At 37.5% G+C, this 8,857-nt stretch overlaps 1 non-coding gene across 1 annotated transcript; it reads left to right on the forward strand.

Moving 5' to 3' along the window:
- The first annotated feature begins 277 nt into the window (after positions 1-277).
- On the forward strand, positions 278-350 carry TRNAF-GAA. Its single transcript has one exon. It is a non-coding gene; the product is annotated as a tRNA-Phe (tRNA).
- Positions 351-8,857: the final 8,507 nt, after the last annotated feature.

Below are 8,857 nucleotides of genomic sequence, written 5' to 3' on the forward strand. Positions count from 1 at the left end.
GAAAGAGCAGTCAGAAAGGTTGCCCAGGGCGGTGGTAGTGTCACCATCCCAGGGGGAGTTCAAGGAGAGGTTGGATGTGGTAGGGTGATGGTTGGACCAGATGATCTTGGAGGTCTTTTCTAACACTAATGATTATATTATTCTATGATTCTTCCACCTGTAGTGTTCTGCCTGACAGCAGGACAGGAGTGAACTGTCCACAGAAGCAGTCTGAATGGGGAAGGTCTCAAAGGGCTTGATGTTCCATCAGATGGGGGAGTGGTCACACACTGGCAGAGCTGAAGTAGCTCAGCTGGGAGAGCGTTAGACTGAAGATCTAAAGGTCCCTGGTTCAATCCCGGGCTTCAGCAATGCTTTTCCTGGAAGATTTTGAGGTTTCAGTTCTGGCCATGCCACTAGAAGAAAGATGTGCATGTACTGGAAAGACTAGCAAAGGGCCACCAAGAGGAGTAAGGGACTGGAGCACCTCTCCTAGGAGGAGAGGCAGAGAGGGATTCTGGGGCTCTTCTACCTGGAGGACAGAAGGCTCAGAAGAAATCTTATGAATGTTTCCAAGTACCTGGAGGGTAATACCTGGAGGGGGGTTGCAAAGAAGATTGAGCCAAGTGCTTTTCAGTGGTGCCCAGTGCCAGGACAAGAGGCAATGGGTACAAGCTGTAACATGAATTTCATGTAACAAGAGGTCCACATAATGTTAGTAAACATCCTGAACACCCTTACTGTGTGAGTGATGGAGCACTGGCACAGGTTGCCCAGATAAGTTGTGGAATCTCCCACTCCAGAGATCTTCAAAAGTTGCCTAGACATGGTCCTGGGCAACCTGCTCAAGTCCCTGCTTGAGCCAGGGGAGGTGAACCAGATGACCTCCAGACATCCCTTCCAACTTCAAGCATTCTGTGATTCTGTGAAATCTGTGTAAAACTTAAGTGTATGAGAAAGACATGCAAGCTACTTGCTCAAGAATTTTCAGGATGACTTGGAACTACAGACGTACAAAGAACGGCTGAGGTCACTGGGCCTGTTCAGCCTGGAGAAGAGGAGGCTGAGGGGAGACCTCATCACAGTCTACAACTTCCTCGTAAGGGGGTGTCGAGAGGCAGGAGACCTTTTCTCCATTAACGCCAGTGACAGGACCCGCGGGAATGGGGTTAAGCTGAGGCAGGGGAAATTTAGGCTGGACGTCAGGAGGGGGTTCTTCACAGAGAGGGTGGTTGCACACTGGAACAGGCTCCCCAGGGAAGTGGTCACTGCACCGAGCCTGTCTGAATTTAAGAAGAGATTGGACTGTGCACTTAGTCACATGGTCTGAACTTTTAGGTAGACCTGTGCGGTGTCAAGAGTTGGACTTGATGATCCTTAAAGGTCCCTTCCAACTCAGGATATTCTATGATTCTATGATACAGTTTATCCAGCCTTAAAAAAAAAAAAAAAAAAAAAAAAAAAAAAAAAAAAAAGCCCAATGCTTTTATGCTTTTATTGTCCTTTTAAAGGTCAGAAGTATAGGAAGTATAGGACAGATATTATATCAATACCACAATACCATATCTCAAAATAATGATCCAGCGGTTCATTCACCTTTTCTTGTAGATGTTAACAGATCAAATACCCAAAAGCAGAAAAGGGACAGACTGAGGGACACTAAAAATTAAAACTATTCCAATAAAACATAAAATGGATAGTCAAGGTCACCATGCATTTATAGAAAGGTGACATTACAAAAGAGAAATAATAAGGTACTAAGATGGATAGGTGGGTGTGAGGCCAGAAGTCTATAGAGTTAGTAACTGAAAGAAAGAAAGCTTTGTTACATGACAAATTAACACTGTCACATAGAAATATTTTTCAGACAGATATATGACCTTTGTAATTGGTAGAATGGATATTTAAGAAATAAACTGATATTTATTTAAAAAAAAAATTGTACAGTGGGATAAATTATTGCTCTAATACTTATCATTTCCTTTTATTCTTTTTCTTATTCCTCTTTATTCACTTTATGTTCAGTGAAGCATTTAGCATTTTTGTACCTGCTTCTCATTCATTGTAGGCTTTGACTTTTATTTGGATAAATAACCACAGGTGCTTCTCCCAGAATATTTGCAGTGGACAGAAGATGAAACAAACCACCACAAGTTCATACCAATAAAGAATCTAGCAGGGAGGCAGAGACTGGGGTTAATAAATTGGTATTTTTTTTAAGCCCAGAGGGTTTGTTTGTTTCTTTTATAAGAGAGGAAGATAAAAAGCTATCAGAGATAGTGACCATATTTTCAGGTACATCAGGATGGAATTTGCAGAGCAAAGAAACAGATAATACATTGAAGTTATTCCTGCTATGGTGAGATGTGCAAACCACAGGGGTTGCCATCAACTTTGAATTTCAAAAGGCTTTTGATAAGGTTGTACATCAAAGATAATTGGTTATGGGCAATACACATAATCCAGCAGTTAAAAAGTTTTTAAAACTCAAATGGAGTCTACAGATGAAACTGTCTTCCTTTTCTGACTGAGATGGAAAAGGTGAAGATCAGCTGAAAGAGGCAGAACTAGTTCCCAGTTCATGCAAATAAATGCAGCTCCCATTAAGGACAACAGCACTTCAGTGTGCTTTATGTCTTTGAAATCTCTATCAGTAAAATTTGAAAAACATGAATTTTAAAGGCTACTTTTGATCACTTACTTTTTTTTTTTTAGCTCTAATAAGTTTCTTACTGAGCTGAAGTGGGACCATTTTATTTTCAGAACATATCATGGGTAACAAATGGGAAAAAAATATATATAGTTTTATTTTTATTTTAACATAATTAAAATTTCTTTGATAGAAAAGTTATATCCATTTTCAGGAGACAAGAGAGAAAAAAGGAAGATACATTAGCAAAAACTGGAAGTTGGAGTCCCTCCAACCCCTGACAGTCAAAAAAAAAAAAAAAGTGTTGTTTTCTCCTCTAGATTTTTTTTTTTTTTTCTGTAAAGGCCAACTTCTGTAAAGTCTGTCTTGTAGTTAAGGCTCTAGAGTAAAAATTAGGAGATCAGAAATAAAGTTTTAAATTCATAGTATATTCAAAATATGACATAATAAAGTAGGACACAACTGTATCATATACTGCATGACAAGGAATAATTTGGATGCAGGAATCGTTTAAACATGTTAACATGTATTGCTAACATGATAAACCTCAGACAATAAATTTTAGTACATAGACAACTTCGAAGAATCTTAAGAAAAGATGTCTCTCAGAGGTTATTTCCTTTCTTTTGCCAAGCCTGTGTGGTTACATGGCTTTTGATTGGCTCAGAGTATTTCTAGAATGAGATTACCTATGGAAGGCAAGACAAGCATTAAAATATGCCTAGCATAATATATTTTATTAGAAATGAGCATTTACTGAGCAGGAAAAATTAATATTATTTTGTTCCCTGGAATAGTTATTTAAAAAAAAAAAAAAAAAAAAAAAACTACAAAATAAAAAAAAAAAAAAAAAAAAAAGAAAAGAAAAGAAAACCCAAGACTCACTGAAATTAATGGAAATCTGATGTTACCTGAAGTAATTTTAATTTGTTTATAAGCAAATAAACTAACAAACTAGAAAGGATATTAAAGAAGTTATTCTGGCCAGCTGAAGTATTTGTTGTTGTTGTTCTGAAACACAGTGTATTCAGATTTGGTAATCTGTATGTGACTGTTTTTCCTTGAAAAAAAAAAAAGATGAAGGAAGAAATCTAAGCCCTGCAGATCCATTTTAATGCAAATGTTCATTGTTTTTAAAAACAGGTCAGATTCTATTGTTTCATCAGTAAAGACTGATGAAAATACACTTCATCTGATCTTAAATAGTAAATTTCTAATATGAATATTAAAAATAAAAATAAAATAAAAATGAAATTGCGCAGAACTGATGCTGTCATTTTGTTTCCAAGTCAGTAGTGTTCAGCAAGACAAAAGACATATTTTCATGGCTATAGAAAAGTGTATCACACCCAGATTCTGCCTATTCTTGACCTTCCAAGCCAGTGGAAAGAAAGTTTCTTATTCATTCTGACTTATCTTTCAGGTGTAAATTCTGCCTCAGTGCTGTAGTCAGCAACGTTTTTATCACAGACTTATCAAGTAGGTCATTCTAATTTTACATGTGAAATTATTTTACCTTCATCTATAATGATGAGGCAAACAACCTTAAAAAGAGTCTGAACAGTTTGATTAGGAATGCTTCAACTGATGGATCAAAGATAAATTTGACTAGTAGCCGAAAGTGCTGTTCTCAGGCCTATTGCAGCCTGGAAACTGTTGTTCAGTTGTAACTCTTGCTATTTTCACAGTGCTTTTACTTTTCAAAAATTAAAATGGAAATAATAACAATAATAATTTCAATGTACCTGCTATTACTCCTAAGACCTTATTTTGTTAATATCCCTAAAGATTATGCAAGAAAATCTATCTATGGCTTGCACACCATTTGCACAATGCAATCATTTCCTTTATTGAAGTATTGGAGTACAAACATAGTATGAATAATCATAATGGGTTATTAAATATATAATAAAATTAATCAGTTTGCTGATAGCTTTATATTGCATGATAATAGGAATTGCAACAGCAAAGGAGCAGATTGTATCAGTAAAGCACAAACAATTTTAGAAAAGATAATATGAATAAAAGTAATAAAACTATCTGGAAAAAAAAAAAAAAAAAAAAAAAATGGAAAAATAGATACCTGGAGAAATCAAGTACCACTTCCAAATTTAGGATGAGACTACACAAATGGGGACACACAAATGGCAACAAGAGGTTCAATCTGGACATCAGGAAGTGCTTCTTTACTGTGCAGGTAATGGAGCACAGGTTGCACAGAGAGGTTGGGGTATCTGCCTCCACAGAGATACTCAAAATACATCAGTATATGGTCTTGGATCACCTGCTGTAGGTGACTCTGTCTGAGCAGGGGGGTTGGTGTGAAAGACCTCCAGAGACCCCTTCCGACCAACTTTATCCCTTCTGTGATTCTGTATAGGCTGGTGAAATACCTACTTTACTTCTTGGTTGCAGCACTGCACTGCTCTGTCAAAGACATCCCTGCTGGAACACACCCTAAACCAAGCTCTTCTGTACTCATGACATCCATATGAGGTTTCTAACACAGAAATACATTTTTGGTTGCACAGCAGAGATGGGTCCGCTGCTTCTTGAGTCCCAGATTTAACCAGTGAATATGTGAGAATTTTTAAAGAAGCAGTTGATTAATGGGGGAAAAGAGGACTGCATGTCAATGTCCCACCACCCTTATCTTTCCCCTCCCAAACTCTTCCTGTAAAGCACATGTCAGGAAAGATTTGATTAAGCTGCAACACTATAATACTAAATACATAAACAGAAGGAATGGTGGCTTATTTTTGTTCTTTATGTAGGGCCTGATTTTTAAAGGTATGCATAAGTAGGTGTTAACTTTAGTCAGTTCCAACTGGAACTAAGCAATTAAAATGCCTTTGACAATATCCCCCACCCTAAACCCCTCATAAACGAATTTAATTTGGGGCTTGAGCTTAATTAGTTGCTTCGCTTCACTTGTGAATAATCACTGCATGAATAATAACTTTCTCTGCTTTCTGCCACTGAGCATAGGAGTCCAACTCAGTTTTTGAGCTGTATCTTTCCTGTTGAAATAAATAATGCTAAAGGGTGTCCTTTGGTGGTGCTCCTTATTAATCCCTGTTTTAGCTTGTGTCTCAGCTTTTTTCCCATACAAATCCCATGCATTGTACACGGTGGAACTGTCATGGCTTAGGAGTCATGGAGTTAATTTTCTTCACAGATGTTCATATGATTCTGTGTTTTGGATTTTGGATGAAAATACTAATAACTCACTGATGTTTTTAGTTGCTGCAGAGCCGTGCTCACACAGGACTTTTCAGCTTCTCATGCTGCCCTGACATCAAGGGTCTGGGAATGGACAAGGAGCTGGGAGAGGACAGAATGAGGACAGCTGGCACAGACTGACCAAACATAGATTCCATACTATATAATGTAATACTCAGCACTAAAAGCTGTGGGTAAAGATGGAGGAAAGGGCTGATGTTCAGAGTGATGGCTCTCAATCTTCCCAATAAATTGTTGTGATAATTTAAATTGTGTGACGAGCCCTGCTTTCCTGGAAGTGGCTGAATGTCTTCCTGACAATGGGAAGTAGAGAATAAATTCCTTGTGTTGCTTTGCTTGTGTGCTTGGCTTTTTCTTTACCTAGTAAACTGTTCTTATCTCAACCCATGAGTTCTTGCAACCTTTCCAGTTCTCTCCTTCATCCCACCTGGGAAGAGTGAGTAAGCATCTGTGTGGTGCTCAGCTGCCTGCCAGGGTTAAACAGTAACCCTGTAATAACAGTAGCACATCCTCAGACCCCTTTCCGTGTTTTTTGTATGTGGTCACCTTTCCAGAGAAAGGAACATAATAAGATGTAGGTTACTCTCCACCATTAGGCATTAGCTATTACTGCTGTGAAACAGTCCTAGCCACATATACTTTACTGAAACTGTTGTGTATGTAACCTTGGAGAAATGCTAGTTCTGTACAGTGCAGAATAAGTCCTATCCTGTTACAGATAAATCAAGTCAGTGTTAATACAAAAGGCATATTCAAAGATGCAATCCTTCTTTCCTTTGCATCTAAAATAAATAGCTATCTCTTTCCATGGTGCTTGTTTGCTGTGAAGTGTGCCCATTAGTTTTCAGTATAATGAGCTAAGGCAAGGCAACCCCACAGAAACCAGACCTAGGAGTGCCTGCACTCCTCTGCATGTGCTCCTTTGTTAGCAGCAAAATCTCTGTCCTGGCAACATCTTATTCATAGGACAATCCCACAAGCACAGCAAGGTAACTGCTTGCTGTTTTTTGTGGGGACAAGGATCCAGGCATTCCTTACTGCTGTGAGGCCCTTCTTTCCTGCTAGCTTGATGCTTTGTTTGTAAACAGCCTCACCTGTCAGTAACTACTTCTTTTGTGGCTAATATAAGCACTAGTTTCATTTCAGAACCTCAGTGCAAGGAGAGAAAAATCTGCTGAAGACCTCAAAACTTTTCTTTTGCTGGTTCTCAGATAACATGGAGATTGACTTAGTAAGTGATTTGTGATTTATGTGGATAGCCAAAACATCCAGAATTGTCACAGTTAGAGTAACAAATAATTAAGAGATCTCAGCTACAGCTCAGTGAATAATGATTAAATATTCATACCCTGCCAAGCAAGTGAAAGAATTATTTTGCTTTTTCTCCATCAAGAAAGTAGCTATATACCCTATTGAGGGTGAAAACCCTAACAGGTTGGAGCCGTTATTCCCACCCGTCCCTTAGCAGATCTGCATCTGTACACAAAATCATTCAAGAGACCTAAAGTTTATACCTGCTGCCAAGGCTGCTCATGTACACTAAACAACTATTTTCCCATTAAAATAATAAATAAATAAATAAATAAATAAATAAATAAATAAAAGCATCGACCAGGACCAATCCAGTCCCCGATGTACAAAGCTCTACATTTATTGTCCTATTTTTTCTTTTTTTTGTCCCTTACACATGAACTGTAAGTCACCATGTAAGTCACTAGAAAGATTTCAGGGGAGGAAATACAGAGCAGCCATTCCCTCCCTGAAACCCTCTACCTTAGCAAAGAATTTGACATGAGTTTTGCACTTCTTTGAGGAGAGCAATGACCACAGGCAGGCCGCCTGCTTCTGGAAAGGTGATTTGATCACCAGGCTGTTATACACAATGGCAATCCAATCTACAATATATTGCCAGGGCTCTGAACACTGCCAAAGCACTCACTGGAACATAAACTGCCTGGTTTCTGAAACCTGATAAGGCTTAGCATGAACTTAATTCCATCAGTTTGGGTGCCTTAAACCCAAATAGAACAATTCACTGGATTAGTCACTTTGGATTCAGGTGCCTTAATACTACTCAAGTCCCACCTTAAAAATCCATTTTCCTTCTTAGTGCTGGATTTAAACAATTAAGAAACAGGATGAAGCAAAGCCTTTGAATTCTGGTTTGCCTAGCCAGCGTTTATTCTTCAGTCTCTGGGTAGAAAAACATTTTATTGAAGCATTTTGTCTTTGTGAAGCAAGTGATACACACTCTGTGGCAACATATCTTTTCAGACTGTGAAATACTAATTAACACAGATTCCCCCCAAAAAATATTTTCTCTCTTGTTATTTAACTATTAAATCAAATATAATCTTGTGGGGGAAATGAAAGGTGTTTTATTTCTTTTCTTTTTTTATAGCAACATTCTAATTTATACAAATGAAGGCACAATTAAGCAGCCTGACATTTAATTACAATCTGCATTTTATGTAAGCAAACATATTAAAACTGAGAATGATAATTTTGAATACCAAAAAATTGCCATAAGTAACAGAAAAAAAGCTCCAAATCCAAGCAGTATAAGGTATGCCTTTTCCACTTTTTTTTTTCTCCTTTTTTTTTTTTTCCATATGGTTTCACTCATATGGCTCTGTAAAATCACATTTAATTGGCAGGCACTCCTCATGATGCTTGTTAGCAATAGGATATGAATAGAAAAATATGGGCCATATTCTCAACTGGTTTAAATCATCACAACTCTATCAAATTTATTAGGATTATTCAGTTTACACCAACATCATGTGTCTCCTGAGGGGTAATCAGTGCACATCAATGAAACTATGTTGATTAACACTAACTGTGAATCAGATTTTATAAAATCAGAATCCAAGGGAGAATCTTTTCTAGATTAAAAAATAAATAAATAAAATAATAAAATGGCATTAGAAATATTTTAATTCTAAATTCTTAGTAAAGTTAGCTACAATAGCTCCAAAGCCCTCT

This window comes from Aythya fuligula, chromosome 2 (genome assembly GCF_009819795.1).
Source record: "Aythya fuligula isolate bAytFul2 chromosome 2, bAytFul2.pri, whole genome shotgun sequence".
NCBI classification, from domain to species: domain Eukaryota; kingdom Metazoa; phylum Chordata; class Aves; order Anseriformes; family Anatidae; genus Aythya; species Aythya fuligula.